Source organism: Protopterus annectens, chromosome 5.part0 (assembly GCF_019279795.1).
Source record: "Protopterus annectens isolate FY-2018-M chromosome 5.part0, PAN1.0, whole genome shotgun sequence".
Lineage (NCBI taxonomy): Eukaryota > Metazoa > Chordata > Ceratodontiformes > Protopteridae > Protopterus > Protopterus annectens.
The window spans coordinates 1722146527-1722163580 of NC_056735.1; the positions used below are offsets into that span (position 1 = coordinate 1722146527).

At 37.5% G+C, this 17054-nt stretch overlaps 1 protein-coding gene across 5 annotated transcripts in view; it reads left to right on the plus strand.

The window, feature by feature from the left end:
• The window catches only part of STXBP5L (syntaxin binding protein 5L), a 4174867-nt gene that overhangs the window by 786015 nt on the left and 3371798 nt on the right, over positions 1–17054 (plus strand). The window lies entirely within an intron of this gene.

Sequence of the window (17054 nt, forward strand, 5' to 3'; positions counted from 1 at the left end):
GCTTGGATTTGGAGTATATAGCTTGCAGGGGGGTGTTGGGGGGTGCAGCCCCCCACTAGGAGTGTGCAGGGTGGCTTGCCCCCCTTCAAAAACGTTATGTGATGTATAGTTCACTTACCTGAGCTCCTATACAACATCATGTGCTCTGTTCGGCGTATAGTTGCTCTTCCCTTCAATGTTCCATACAGAAATTCTTTTTTACGGCAACATTTTGATAACAAATTATATATATATATATATATATATATATATATATATATATATATTTTTTTTTTTTTTTTTTCCTATAGGGCACATCAGAAGTAACAAGAATTTTTTAGCATTTGCTATGAAACACTTGGAAAAACAACATTGCTGCACATTACATGATAGCTCTTGGCACATCAAGATGGTAAGGACGTTAAAAGAAACAATAATTTTACACAAAAAAAAACTACTGTGTCATTTGAAGTATTTAAGTATCTTTTGTCACATTACACTGTTTCTAATAAAGGCATACTCTACATGGAAGAATGCAAACACTTTACTCTAAGGCAGGGTCACACATTGAAATGACTCAAGGGCTACATAAGATTTACTTGTTGTATCTTTCGACTTTTCCCGGTTAGGGGTCGCCACAGCAGAACTCCGGTCTGCTAATGATTGGCAGTAGATTTTTACGTACCGACTTGCCAGGCCTGACGCACAACCTTCAACGAAGGTACGCCCATTCACGCATGCCTCCACACAGAAGACGCTTTAGCTGAGAATCGAACAGGACAACGTCTTACTGTGAGGCGACAACGCTACCGCAGAACCACCACCACAGCCTTCATAAGATTTACTACACTCAGTAAAAGGACGTTGACCAAAAAGGTCAGCCATAAAACCCTGCCATAAAACCCTAACACTCCCATATAAAAATAAATCACAACTCAACTGTGTAAGCTAATTTTAATTCGATAATAGAAATCTTTGGAGTAACAAAATACACTCAACATTTTTAAATGCTACAATGCCTTCACCCCCCCCCCCCTCAAAATATGTATAAGTTTATTGGTGGCAAGTAATGTAAATTAACATTCTATTCAGAAGGAGGTCATACTTATAATGAATTTTTTATCTGGATTAATTTGCCATCACCAATGTAATGTAATGTTCCACTTATTAAATGATGATCAGTTGTTATGGGAAAGGCTATACACTGGAAGATAATATACACACATGCCTTTCGACATCTTATTACAAGAAATCTGGTCAAAGCCTAAAATAGTGGGGGTACAAAGACCCAAAAATAGGGACAGATTTTAAATATTGCTCCTAGAAGCTTGCAAATTTCCTGAAATAACAGGATTTGTGTTAGCACACATTTATGGAAGAATATGAAGTCTGAAACTCAAATATATGACATTTAGTGACTTCATTTCTCACTCATTTGTCAGAAAAAATCTGGACATTCTGAAAAATCTGGACAGTTGAGCTGCATGCATGCACACCCTTTGTAATACTTGTCTCTGTATTCTTGCCTGGTTGAATTAATTACGAATATCTGCAGGTCCTTGCAAGCTGTTGTGGTCTTTCCCAACTATCAGCTCATCTTTACATCCAAATCATCATCAGTTTTTCATTCTGACCTCATCCTTAATCAAGCTTCCTCCTAATGTAATTATTTGTTTATATATATTTTTATTGTTTTTTTACTTTTTTTGGTAAATGTGTTGATTTTTTTTTTATTTTAGATAATTTCCAAAGACTCAAACCCTATTTAAAATGTTTATCTACAGTATATATTCATAACTCTATTTTTTTTTCATCTGAAGTGCATTTTACACTTGACTGAATATACAGGTCCAACAAAAGAATCTTGCATTTCCCCTTGACCCCTGCATACATTCTAAATCTAGGTACGACATTTCTGTACTCTTGCACTGGTTTAACGGTTTTGCATTTTTATTTTAAAGGCATCAGTGTACCACCTTCTTAAGATGCAGCACACGTTTTTTTTAATCAAGCATTTGGCACAACATTAAATCAGCTTGTCTTATCCCATTCTTCATCTCCCACTCTTTACATGCTGAGTAATTATTTTACATTGCATGTCCATGTCTTTCCTTGACTCCTTGCTTCTTGTGTTTGCTCTTTCATACCTCCCAGATTCTTTACTCAAGAATTCTGGACAAAACCAAAACTAATGATAGAACAGAAGGCCACATCTCAGGGAATATTTTGTGAACTACTCTAATTCATTTAAAAAGCTAACACAATAGCAGCTTTTTGCATCAACTTGCATTTTAAGAACAATAAGAGGTATGAAACTCTAATGTCTGGCATTATTGGTCGACTATAATCCACAGTGATTTACCAGAAAATCAAAAACTGGGAAAACATGCAAAATGCGGCAAAATCAGGGATGTTCTGTCAAACCAAACAAACTGAAGAGGGATGTCCCTTTCCATGTTTAATGCCATGGCACCCCAGAGGTAATATAGTCTTGTATTGTTGCTTTCAGTACCTTTCTACATGCTTAAATAATGGCAATCCCATTTATTCATTTCACATGTTTACAAATTGTCTTTAATTTTCTTTCATGTGTAGCCTGGCTAGTTCAGCCTGTCCAAAGATACTGCAGATGAGGCCTAGGTTGAATATGCAGTACAGAATCTGAGAGGAAAAACACTGTCCATTTCTCTGGGTACTGACCTAGTAAAAATCACATAGTAAGATCATCAGGTTTTGTTTTCAGTGTCATTCTCACACATTGCAGTGACTATGACTGTCATTCTCACATTGCAGTGACAATGACTGTCATTCTCACACATTGCATTGACTATGACTGTCATTCTCACATTGAAGTGACAATGACTGTCATTCTCACACATTGCAGTGACAATGACTGTCATGCTCACACATTGCACTGACAATGGCTGTTATTCTCACACATTGCAGTGACTATGACTGTCATTCCCACACATTGCACTGACAATGGCTGTCATTCTCACACATTGCAGTGACAATGTCTCTGAAATGCCAGAGAGCTCATTATCTTCCTTCATATCACCCGTTTCTTCAGCCATTGCTCACCTGCTTCAACTTCTCCATTTTCTCACGTCAGATAATTTACCCACCTCTGCTCCATTACAGCAGGCCTGCTTCTCATTTCATGAGTGTACATGTATTCTGTTCCACAGCTGAAGTGGCTTAGGCAACAATAATACATCTGCTTCTCTTTAGCTGTTCTCTACCTTCCTTGCTGACCTAATACATGGCATAATAGAATCTTCCATTAGAAGTATCAGCTGCTCCATAACAAGCATGTTTCTTCTCATACTCCCCTTTAATTTTACTCTTCACTGTCTCATCTTTTTGCATTTATTTTCATTTCATCCCAATTACTGCTGTCCTATATTGGTAGTTCATGTGCTTGTGTTGCAGTTTTTTTTCTGCGGTGACTTTGCCATTATTGTGCATTCTCCTGTTGTCATCTCTCCGAATACAATCCCAATCTCATGCTTCTTTTAAACAATCCATTCATTTCTTTGCTGGACGTCCTCATTTCCTCTTGCCTTCTTCCTGTCAGTCCCAAATCTTCATTCACCAGATTACCTTCTGCTTTTCTGCACATGTACCAAAATCACCATAATCTGTTCTCTTTGATCTTTTCTACAATTGGAGCTACTTTGGCTTCTGCTCCTATGTCCTCATTTTTTCATCTGTCCCACATCTCAGGTACTTCATTTCCATCACTTCTAGTCTCCTCAACTGTTCTGCCTTTACTGTCCAGGTTTCTGTACTATACTGTAGTATTGGTTGCACCACTGTTTTGTACACCTTATCTTTCAGCTCTTTTGCCATTCGTCTGTCATGCACTACATCAGACACCATATGCCAATCAGTTGCAGCCATTCTGATTCTAACTTTGACCTCTTCATTCACACATCCCTTCTCCTCAACCAACCCTCCAAGACACTTGAAGCTGTTAACCTGCTCCACTATCTTCCCTTCTATCTCATGTTTCAGCTTCTCCTGATTTCACCCATTTGCTGCCATTACCACTGTCTTATCTGTACTACATTTCATCCTATACACCTTCAGGTTTGCATTCCATTCCCCTATCCTTTACTGAAGTTCTTGCTCAGAGTCTGCAGTGCCACATCATCTGCTTACAGCAGCTTTGTTGATCTGTCCTCTCTGATCTGTTCGCCAATGTAGTTCATCAACAGTATGAACAGTAGTAGACTCAGTGCTGAACCCTGATACACATCTACTCCCACTGGGAATCCCTCTGTGACACTGAACTCTGTAATTGGTTCCTTATGCATAGCTTGCACTAATTCTACCAATGTTTGCAGGAATTCAAACCACCACAGGACTGCCCAATTTTCTTGAGACCCTGTCATATGTTTTCTCTAAGTATAGGAATGTCCAGTTGGATTCTTTCCTCATCTTTAGCTTCATCTCAACTATTTGTCTCACTGCAAACATTGGGTCAGTTCTGATGCAACCTGCTCTGAATCTGAACTGCTCATCTACCATCTTATTTTCTACTACTCCATGAGTTCATTTGTCAGTCACCCTCTCCAGAACTTTCTTGCATTGTGACATGAGTTTGATACCTCTGTACTGCCCACAGTTGTGGATGTCCCCTTTGTTCTTGAACACTAAGACTACTATGCTTATTCTCCAGTCATCTTGGGTACACCTTTTTCTTCACATGCAATGAGTACTCTCAGGATCGATTTCTCCCCATCTCACCCAGCATCTGTAGCATATCTGCTGTGTCCTCATCTGAGTCTGCAGTTTTTCCTGGATTCATTTTCCTTAGTGCTGTTCTTACTTCTTCTATGGTAGGCTCCTCCTCTTCTCTCATTGTAGGCTATGTCTTTGTCAGTATAGCTTTTGTGGGGGTTTCTTCATTCAGAAACTGCTGGAAGTACTTCGTCCATCTGCCTTTGTTGTCCTGTGGACTGGTGAGAAGGTTGTTGCTGGCATTCCCTATGAAGGGTGTCTATCTTATTTATCTTTCTGTCTTTGCTATGCAACCTGATATAGTGTCTCTGTGCCATCTACTGACTCACTTTTCAGAAGCTGGTAGCATGCCTCTGATGCCCTGTTCTTTGCTATCACATATCCTTTCTTATCCTCCTTGTTAGCCAACCAGTGTTTCTTCCTGGCCTGGTCTGTCTTTTCTATCTCACACTTTTTTTCTGCACTCCTTCTTTTTTATGATGACTTCCTGGACTTCTGTATTCTACCACCAGCTTTCCTTGTGCACCTTATTTCCATACCTGTTTGTAGTCCTCACACATGCTGTTTTGAGGTGCTGCCATTCTTCAACTTCACCTATCTCCTATTCTTCTTGGAGTGCTACAGATCTGAGTAATTCCTTGGACTGTTGTGGTTTCTCTCCAGTCAACTTTCAGGTCTTCAGCCTTGTCTCTGTTGACCTTAGAGCGTTCTGTGACCAGTGCTTGCAGCTGATTGTGGCAACCAGTGGTTTATGCTATGGGCTGACTGTTTCACTGGGAATGACTTTGCAATCGCTGATTCTACCCCAGTGCCTTTCCTTACTAAGAGGAAGTCTACCTGAGTTGCATGCTGGCCACTCTTGTATGTGATCTTATGACTGTCTCTCTTTATGAATCATGTGTTGGCTACTATTAAGTCATTTCCCTGACAGGAATCTAGAATGACCTTTCCTACCTTATTCTTGTTGCCCCACCTATGTGAGCCCAGGCAGTCCTCATATCCTGTTCTGTCTATCCTGACATGCACTTTCAAGTCACCACTTATCAACTTTATTTCATGTTTTCCTTCTTTATCTAGTATATCCTGTAACTGCTGTCTGAATGCACTCTTTTCTTCACTATCACAACCCTGCTGTGGGGCATAGACTGAGATTATGAATACTGCATTATCATTAGACTGAAGTCTGATTGTCACGAGTCTGTAACTAATTCTAATGACATCCCTCAGTGCCTTCTGAAGACTCTCCCTCACTACAGTTCACACACGATTTCTAGTCTGAGTCTGTCCTCCACCTGAGTAATAGACTCTGGGATCCCAAGTCAAGTGGCTTTGCTCCCTTATGCAGTCAATTGTGATGCTTGTGCTCTGGTTGTCTTATGTTTAGTTAACATGGCTGTTCTTCTTGTACTCCTGTTACTTAGTTATATTTCATCCTGAGCCACTGCCTCCTTAACCAGCTGTTTCATAGCTCCTTTCATGGTTCCTCACTCCAACATGCTTGAACTATCTCCCATCTTCCTGCCAGGGTCTAGCATTGTTACTAACTGATTTTCCTTCTCTGCATCACGCCCTTTGCACTCATTGCACCTCACCTTGGAAACACCACAACACCCCTTTGCAAAAATCATTTGATGAATACAGCATTCACAGAAGTCAGTTTATTTATCCATATCTGCTCTTCCTTTTGTCTGTACCTCTTCCACCTCACCCTCCTTCCTTGTACCACTGTGCATGTTTCCACTCCACTACTACCTCCAGTTGGAGACTTTTTTATCTCATCACTGTCTTATCATTGGTTTGATTTGTGGATACTAGACTACTCAGCGAGCTCTTCATGTATGTTCTAGAAACAGTTCAGATACATTTGTTTGAAATTTATACAGTAACCATACTATCACATGACATGACATCAGCACATTTAGTATAAATGTTTCTGTTTAGGTTTGCCAATGTTCACGTAATGACATGATGTTTTAAAGTACAAAAGAAAAGGTATTTCCAGTGCTCACATATTCCATAGACACTCTACATAATCCAGACCATATTGCTGCCTCCTTTATATCATCTGCTCCTTCAGAATGAGTATTCCAAACTTACTTCTGTTTCAGGGTTAACTGAACACATTCCTCCTCCTCTATGTGTGCTCCTTTACACGCAATCTGAAACAAGCTATACTACATCCATAAAAAACATCTGTGCTACAAGTAGTGTTTAACTGAGGTTATCCAGGACATGAATTTTAAAAGGTTAACTCTAAGCTGAAAGTGGTATCATCATGCCTTTCTAACAGTTAAACTAAGTAGTAAAAATTCATAAACTAAATATATTAAACTCTGGTTGCTGACAATGGAGTCCTCTTGTCTTATACAGCCATTATGGAAAGGTGGTACAAAGAGCTTCTGTTTATGCAGTGGCTGTTATTATGCCTTCTAAACCTTTGCATTGCTGCATTACCTCAATAATACTTAACAGTCCGATGCATTAAATCAAAAAGGTTAATCCAAAGGTATAGCTGTTGGGATTTTCCAAGCTGTATTGTCAGAAAAATTAAAACAAGTCCACAACAGTAGCACAACATAATAGTTTTAACAGTACAAAACTGTTAGAATAGTTTGTTACTGACCTCTCGTAACACTGTAAGAAATTAAGTATGCATACAACATATAGATTTTTGGATTCCTTTCAGCTGTCAATAATGCTCTTTCCCCAGTCTCCTCTAAACTGATGTGGCCTTTGAATGATTTCTCTAACATGAACCCCAGAGAGAAAGTCAGGGTCTTCTTTATAAAGCTAGACCTTCTTGACAAAACTCAGAATGTTCTCTGCTGTATTCACTAAAATCATCGTTTAGTAAACAATGCTGAATGGAGTACAGAACTGTATTGTTTTTTTTTTTTTTGCAAATGAAATGGAATCAATTCGTCTTATCATCACCTTCTTAATCTTTTAATTTAGTTAAATTTCAGTATATTCAGAGGTACTAAACTCAGCTTGGCTGTTTGGGCTTCCCCATTCCTTATTTCCTACTCTTGAACTAGAACCAGGGAGAAATGCTGTCTACCTGTTTCTTAGTGGGTCTGTTATTAGTCCCACCACCCTCTTTCCATGTCTTCACATCTTATGGTCTCATATTTTTAAAGCTATGCTGAGCTATGGTGGCACAGCACAAAGTTTCTTTTTTCAAACTGAGATGGTAGTGTTGCAGATAACATGCAAACACTGGCACAGTATAGCATTGTATAATGTCTTTGACACCCCATAGCTCCATAACTGCAATGTTCTCATTCTCAGGCTGCACCATCCATCTTTTGGATGTGGTAGAAAGGCCTCTTCTGTGGTACCTATAGAACATCTTCTGCAGAAAAAGCTGAAGAAAATGTTGAAGAGAATTATTCTGACTGCTATTACTCCAGGCTGAAGGGTGAATCGCCCATCCTGGCAGAAAGAAAGCTTGCTGTTCTAATCTGTCAAGGTTGAGAGATGAGAGTTGAGGAACCCAGTTTATAGTTCATCCTCTTACACAGATGAAATTGTTTTTTGGTCATCAAGAAGGCTTATTTGTGCAATATACACCAGATGGCAGACGGAATGGATTCATCATGTGATCTGTTACAGGAAGTACTCTCTTCTTTAGTAGTTAATAGCCACATTGCCCATGAAACTTTAATGTCCGAATACAACACTAAAATCTATGCATTGAGATCACATCCTGCAGGAGGCAACGAGTTGTTGCTCCAGTCTGTCACACATCTATTCCTCTATCAGTCTGACTTCTTCACACTTGGTAAGGCTTTTCTATGCTTATAAAGCCATCTTCTGTTAACTATAGAAAACACAGACTATAGAAGAATATGACTGGATTTCTAATCATAACCAGTTGATTATATGCTCAAGAAGTGGATCTCAAGAAATTCATCGCAAGAGTTTTACTCCGGAGGTTAGTCTGGCTATCCATTTCAACAACACACAATATATTGTCTATTACTTGAGAAAACCCACTGAAATGTTTTCTACACTGATGGTACTAACCATTTCCATAAAAAAGAAGAGAACTGTCACAACACAAAGTGTTTAACAGCTTTGAAAACTTCAAGGCACTAAGCTCTACCACATTAGTCAGAAGTAAAGTAGACTTCTTACTTTGCCCACTTTTGTTTTCTTTGTCTGGTGGTGAAAAGTATATTACAGACTTAAAATCTGTCACAATTCCTGAAGCAGTTTATAGGTGGATGCTGTCTGTGTGAAAGGGTATGAGTACAGAATAATACTTTTGAGAGGTACATAACAAGGCACACTACATGAAGCCTACTGATTGGACTCTAAAACTGGCAGAAAGATGACTTGTTATACACCTTTCAAACATAAGAATGATGCACAATAAATTTTCTTCTCTGCTGTTATGCTCTAATTTTGCTCTAGAACAGACACATCACTCACAAGAAAAACAGCACTGAAAATATTTTCCAGCACTATAAGCTTTAATACATTTTCCCATCCACATAGAGAAATTAATATGTTGCATATTGTATAACAGCTTTTAAACTGTTACAAAACTGATGGTACACTTCATTTTACCCACTGTCTGTGTAACAGACATAAGTGTGTTATAGTTTTCAAAGTTGTAAAACACTACTTAGTGATCTTATATTTATGTCACTGTAACTTAAACAGCTAAAGCCTCACGTTCGTTAAAGAATTAAGAGTGGGTTTTTCTATTCAGAACCAGGTAGTTAAATGTTTAAGAAATGGATATCAAGACCCCACCACTGAAGCTTTTCTTTAATCTGGTCTCAAAATGAATGTCTTAGCATGTATTTTTCAAGCATATAACAATTTGGCTATGATCAAAGTTCTAATCATAATCCTCATTGTTGTGCACTTTTCTGATGTCACAAAGTGCTTAACAATGTTGCCTTTCAACCGATTTCCAAGTTTACTATGCATTTCAATATTATTCTTGCCCTAATGACTTTATACTATTTTAGATTTCCTGTTGCCCACTTTTTATTTGAAATTTGCTTTCAATATTTCTGACTTTCTACCTTTTATTTATGCTGCAGTAAGCTATTCATTTCCGCAACAAGCTGGTATGTTACCCATCAGACTACTGAATTTATTCTTTTTCATCTTACTGCCTTCATCTATCTTTAATCCTAGAACTTCCTTCAAGTAATCCCCATGAAATGCCTTGTACACAGAAATAAAGTAACACAGTAGACCTTAACTATTACAGTGAATACAAATCTCAGCTCTTCAGCATATTTCTTTGTGAACTGCATATCAATCATCTTATTAGCATGGTTAGTCTTTTTTTCTGTGCTTAATATGCTCTTAAATAAGCCTTTATAAAAAAGGCACACATAGCTACAGATGATTTAGACATGCATCATAATTAAGGTAAACAAAATAAAATAATAATATATTTTCGTATCAGTAGTAAATAAATCATTAATGCAACAAGTTTTTCATTTTCTGATTTTCTTTCTAAATGCTGCTGATAGAAACATATTTTTCATCCAGAATTTTTCTTCTCTCAGCATCTTTAATTTTTTAATACCCTGCACTCATATGCCATTTTCCCACTTTTTACAAGTTTTACCAATTATTTTTAACCTTAATCATTAGTTCTTTCACTTTTATAATGCCTGATTGTCAATCAAAAATTCTTGCAAAGATTTTTTTTTTATGTTTCTCATTCTTTAGGGCTCTTTCTTTAAATCATTAATAAATCTGTCATAAGACTTTAAACTCCTCTGGTATATTCTGTAGACAAACTGTATAAAGATGGAGCAAAAATGTAAACTTAGTTTACCACCTTATCCTACCAAATGGGAAAAACTTCTTATTCCTCTGCCCTTTATACTCCATCCATGATTGATTAATGTGCAGCAAAGATTTTTTTCTGCAACCTCTGCTTACCTTTCCTAAGAGTACAATGTAATCTTCCATATCATAGGTCTTGTTTTTATTTCAGTAAATACAGTGCGATGACAGCATACCATCCGTTGACTTAATAACATTCTCATGACACATGCAAGTAGATGAATAAAGTTTAACTAGTTTAAAAACATGTTGTATCTGATGGCTTATTTAATATACAAGCCTGATAATGATTTCATATACACATTTCTCAATAGAAGGCTGCACAATGTTGCAGATGTTAGGACTCATACCTCAGGAACTGTTTTTTCGCTTCATTTCCACTCTAGGGTACCTTATGTGCAGAGTCTGTATATCCAACCTATGTTCGCTTGTTTTTTTTTTTTATTTGCAGGGTATTGTCATTTCCAACCACATCATAAAGACATTTATTTACTTTGTGTGTGCGTATGTGTGTACATGTACACAGTATATGAGTGTATGTGTGCCTTTTTGTGTGTGTGTGTGTGTGTGTGTGTGTGTGTGTGTGTGCGCGTGTGTGAATGTGTGCGTGTGTGTGTGTGTTGCTAATTGTGCAAGTACAGTAGCCCCTGAAAATTTTCCCACCATGATATGGTCCAAAGGCAGAAATCTCCCATAGGATAATTACAGTGGCACAGTATACTTAACAAAGCAATAGAAACACATTATATCAGTGAATCTCCAAATTTCCCAGTTGTATGAATGCCATTGTGTTTTGTGTGTGTGTCCAGTGAAAGACTAGAGTCTTTTCAGGAATAGTTATGCTGACTTGTATGCATTTGGTGACAAATTAGGTCATGACTAATCCTTGAACTGAATGAAATAGTATCAGGGAATGGATCAATTGTTTAGTAATATTTGTCACTGAACTCAAGCTCAGGGTCTGTAGTACCCATTTTTAAACTGCCTTGTTTTTAGTAGTTTTCCTCTTGTACTAGAAGATGTAAAAACACATGTTTTTGGTTTAAGTCACAGTTCTGATATGATGAAGTCCTGTACTAAACGGACAAAAGTGCTTATGTGTTTAATGTTTAATGAATCCTATTACTTCCACACTGACTTGACAGCATGTCTTTTAGCATTATTGTTGTTTTTTATACCGTGAGCAATTTTTGGTTACAGTTTAATTTTCGACTGATGCAATGTTTATTCTGAGCTGCTCATGTTAATGTCATTAAGTTTGCTTACTCAAGAGTAATTACAGTGCTTTCTGCCCATGCTGCTTACTGTTATGTATTATAATAATGATACCTATTTGTTTACCAGATAGGCCTGGACTTGTAATTCATTTTCAGGGTGATTCAAAGTCAGACGGTAGGCAAATGAGAGCTGAAGGAACTATAGTACAATCACATTTCACTATTTATATGTATAGAGGTATTTTTCAGAAACTTTGTTAGGGTCACCAAACAGTACTGGTGCCCTTCTCTACGGTGAAACTGTAGCTAAGATTTGAATATGTAGGAATACTCAATAGATATAAATGGGTATTACAGAGTATTATGACACAGCAATAGAGGTGTCTTCAGTCAGTATTTATAGATTTCTTTGTACTTTTCTTTCTTCGAGGCTGGCTGAATTAACTTACCCTGCCAGATTGATACTATTCAATGCTTAGTGGAAGAGCTGCATACTGTTTAGAACACAGGCTTCTTTACTTTGAGAAAGTCTATGCTACTTGAAGAAAGCGACTTATGTTGGATATTATTTGTGTGAGCAATAACCAGTGCAACTTCATTTTATAAGACTGAAATTTAAATGATAGAACATCAAAAGATGCAAAGTGAAATCAAGAAAGCAAGAAAGAACTGCAATGCAAAAGACTGAAACTCAAAATACTGAAATATTACCGAATGAATAAATTAAAGCGACTGTAAAAATCTTAATACACCAAATGAAAAAAAAATGTGTACATGAAAGAACCTACAAAACGTGAACTGTCCCAAATTAAAATAAAGCAAGATCTTAAAGGGCCAGGTCCCCCCCCCCCCATATGGGTAGCGCTTCCAGCATACCCTTCCACAATCCTGGGGCAAGGAATAATGTAATGTATCTAGGTTAATATCCCTGTGTAACAGAACATAATCGTAATCATGAAACCTTAGATTTAAAAACTATAATTTAGGGAAAAAGAGGGATGAAGAAATCTATAGGGAAATCATTGTTTATTTTCATATACTGTATTGAACTTCATGTTTTGCAGTAGCTTACATGTACACATTCCATATTATTTCAGTATTTTGAGATTCAGTTTTTTTCTACATTTGGGGATATACATTTAAGTCTTATGAACTTCAGTCATTTAAGTTTCAGTCTTATGTAGTGAAGCCTGCACAGACTCCATATAGCATGCATCATTTATTCTCTAACTGCATCTGGCATATAACTCAAAATTGTATGACAGAAGGAAGAAATGAGGTAAGGAAAGAAGAAAAGTTGGAACAGAGGAAGGCAGGAGCAAAAGAAGCAACAGATGAATGAAGATAGGAAGAGGAGGGAAAGATAATAAAGAGGTGATGGAAGGGAGAGACGGAGGAAGAGAAAAAGAGGAAGTTGGACTTTAAATACTATAAATTTACTGTGGAACTTATTTTACTCCACAAGTAGTTTAGAAGAATAGTTTAGGGGAGATAACAGACAGGGCTCACAATAATGCACACCAAAATGACTAAATACAATGAAGAGGAGGGCATAACATGTTTTCTACTAATTAATACTTAACACAAAGACAAGGGAGGTAGGCAAAGCTTAATCATTGGGTTGAGTTTAATGGTAGTAAAATAATAAAAAAAAAAGAATAATTACTAATGGTAGGTGAATAAATACTAACCTCCCCTCAGAGGAAATATTTCCAAAAAGAAAAATCTAAAAATAAAAAAGCAACTGCACTTGGGTGGCAGAGTGGCAGAAAACTTAACTTGAGAAAAGGTTAGCAAGCAATTTCTATTATATTAAGCAGAGAGAGTACACATAGAAAGTAGTATATATTCATTTCCTGACAGCAAGACCTTAGATTAATTAACCTTATCAATACTGCTGAGGAGTTGATAAGCCTTGACAATGTAAATTCTTGCTTATGTAGTCTTTCTCTAAGGATGTGAGTCACGGCAGCTGCATATGTCTCATAATATATTATGTATTATCAGCATCAATCAAGATATGCTGCCTGAATGTTGCAGTTTTTCTGTTTCAATACAAATAGGTGACATTGACAAAATCTTATCAAAAATGTAGTGTGATTCTATTTGTGTGCTTCTTTCTAGATCACATTACACATCGATATCAGAGGATAGCAAGAGCTGAATTGGTGATTAATGTAGAATGTTGCCTAATTGCATAATGCTTAAACAGCTGAACATAAGCTAATGAACAAGGGTGTTCCCTTCACATCTGTAGACCTGTAAACAAATACTAGGCTGATTCTAGGAAGATGAGTGGACTTGACTTTCAGTAAACTGTTTTAAATAATTATAACAGCAACACGTTAGTATTTATATATATATATATATGGCAGCAGGGTTTACCAGGGCACATTGCCAGTTCATTAAAGAAAGTGACCTTACATTAGGTTCCATATTACTTATTGTAACCAGGTCCACTAAGACAATAAACAGCCATAGTGCAAAGTGCAACTTAATGTATCCAAACAAGCTTATTTGCAAAATATCTGTGAGGCACACTAATGTAACTTCTTGAACTATTGTCTTGGAATGTTAGTAGTCCTGGCTGATAACCAGCATGTCAATGATTATGCCATTCAGCATGGTACAGTCATTTTCATTTCTGTTTTATAAAGTTATGAAACTTTCTTGCCTAAGTACTATGCAAATTAATACTCAAAGAATCATTAAAATGCCTTGTTTTGCAGTCTCATGGGCAGTGCTCTTTGTCAGTAATTATTTTTTTAATAGCAAACAGAATTTTACAAGAAGTCTTACTGTATAGAAATACAGTTCTGCAGAGACCATGGAAATGCTTCTTGCCTGCTTTGATACAAACGCCTCCCATGACTACAGCACATCTCCTCTCAAAGCTCTACTAGTAAACATATGCTTGGTTATTAGAGGGCTTTGTTTGTTATGGCTAAGGAGTGGGTGGCCGGCTTGTCGCGTAGAGGCTGTGATTTAATTAGGCTTTAGCTCTGCAGTGCAAAGGGTGGAGCACTGCAGCCTGCGTCCCTCGTGTTGCTTCATTGCTTGCTGTATAGATGAGATTAGTAATCCTATCACGCACAGTATGCAGTGGAGCTCAGTTTCCTTCCTAGCTAATCTCCTAATAATGATTTTCTTCATGCATTCACCCCCCCCCCCCCCGATCTGGAATTTAGTCCACAACAGCATAAGGAAAAAATAATAAAACATCTTAGTTCTCTTATCCTTTCATTCTTGAACTTTATATATATTTTGTCCAGATTCATTCAAAATCTTTGTTCTGCTTCATCAGAAAGCATTCCCTGAGTTGCAATCACTCGTTGCTGTTAAATCAATTTTCAGAGGCAAGCTAAGCCAGATGGAAGATTTGCAAAGTAGCTGTAGTTATGAAGAATTCATGGACTTGGTGTGTTTCTTCTAAGAGGTATACTCAGCCAAGGAAAGCAAGCACAGCTTAATTTGTTGTATTCCATTTCATGTCAACTTATTTACAAACACAATACAAAACGTAGTTGTCATTTCTAAAAATGATAGTATCACAGAAACAGTGCCTTGTAGGAAGTTACATTTTCTCTAGATCATTTTTTTATGTTTCATGCATTATGAAGAGGATATTTAAAGGCTTTACTAGAACAGCACACGCTCCAGTTTCACATGTCACAATTCTGAATATTATACCACTACTGCTCTTATGGCATTTATCTTATTTACTGCATTTACTTGGCAAATGCAAGGAAGTGTTTCATTGGTTTTGTTTGTCTTCATTGTTATTCTTTACACTATCCATGTGAATGTTTCTTTCCTTACTAAAAGCAGTAGCTTGACATTTTAAGAAAGAGACATCAGGAATAATGCCTAGTGTATAAGGAATAATGTGTACGGTAAAGCTACAAACTTTCCTGCAGTTTAATATTGGTTTGTGTGATTTGTCTGCTGTTGCAAACAAGAGGCACAAGGTTTATCTGCATAAGGAAACAAATCTGCCTTTCATTTGCTAAGTGATCAGGGCCGGCCTTTGGTTAACTGGTGCCCTAGGCAAAAGGGTCCCACAGCACCCCCCCCCCCCCACACACCACCTGATGCCCCCAATTGGGGCAACTTACACCATCCAGATTACTTTTTTCTTTTTTTTCTCATAGCTTGTCTTACTCTTCAGTTTTTCCTGTACTCATTTAATGTATTTTAAAGAAAGCATTTTACTACAAAAAATAAATAAATCCTGGAAAACGCCCCTGCTAGAGTGGCGTCCTAGGCGACCACCTAGTTGGCCTATGTCTAAGGCTATGTAAGTGATAGACTACATTATTTATTTAACATTTGTTGACCAGGAAAGGCCAACTAGGACAGAACCTCTTTTCAGCCATGGTCCAGGGAGAAATGCTCCAGATGCATGTCTTTGGAATGTGGGAGGAAACCAGAGTACCCAAAGGAAACACACAAGAATGCAAGGAGGACATGCAGACTCTCCACAGAAGGCACCCCAGCAGAGAATTGAACTGGTGAACCTCTTGCCATGAGCGGACAATGCTAACTGCTGCACCACTGCACTTCTGATAAGTATATAATGTTCATAGTTATTTAATAGGCTAATGACCACAAGGGTTCTGTTATGCCTAGCACCTGGAGGAAGCCCACACAAATGCAGGGAGAACATGCAGATGCTACACAGAAGGCACCCCAGCAGAGAATTGAACCAGAGTACCTCTTGCTGTGAGGCAACAATGCTAACAGCTGCACCACTGCACCTCCCTACTTTATTTCATTAGGGAGCTGAAATACAATAATGAAAGCAGGCAAAGCATGGAAAGACATTCTATATAAAGATGTGGGGGGTCATAAGGGAGAACCTTATTCAGTAGACACAAGAGGAAGATCTAAGTATGCAATAAAAAATACAACATATAAAAAGTTCCATAAAGAATGCTGTATGTCTCCAGTTAAGCTTTTTTCAGAATGTATCTTCTGCCTAATACATGGTTATAACAATGTAGCTTGTGATGTTTTAAAATGAAGGGGTTTAAAAACATAAAGGCATATACTAACATTGTATACAGCATAATACACTGTTGAAAGTGATGATAAGGGCAATATTTTCAGGTAGTAAAAAGAGAAAGAAAAGTGTCACAGACAATTAATCCCACATAGCTGTTCATAGTGGGTGAAGGCCATTTGGAGGGTTATTAACTTCCTTTGGATGTAAGCATAAAATTGCAGGATTAGTGATATGTGCACATTAATTCTGACGAGGGTGAAATGGCATGAAAGGTGACTTAAATA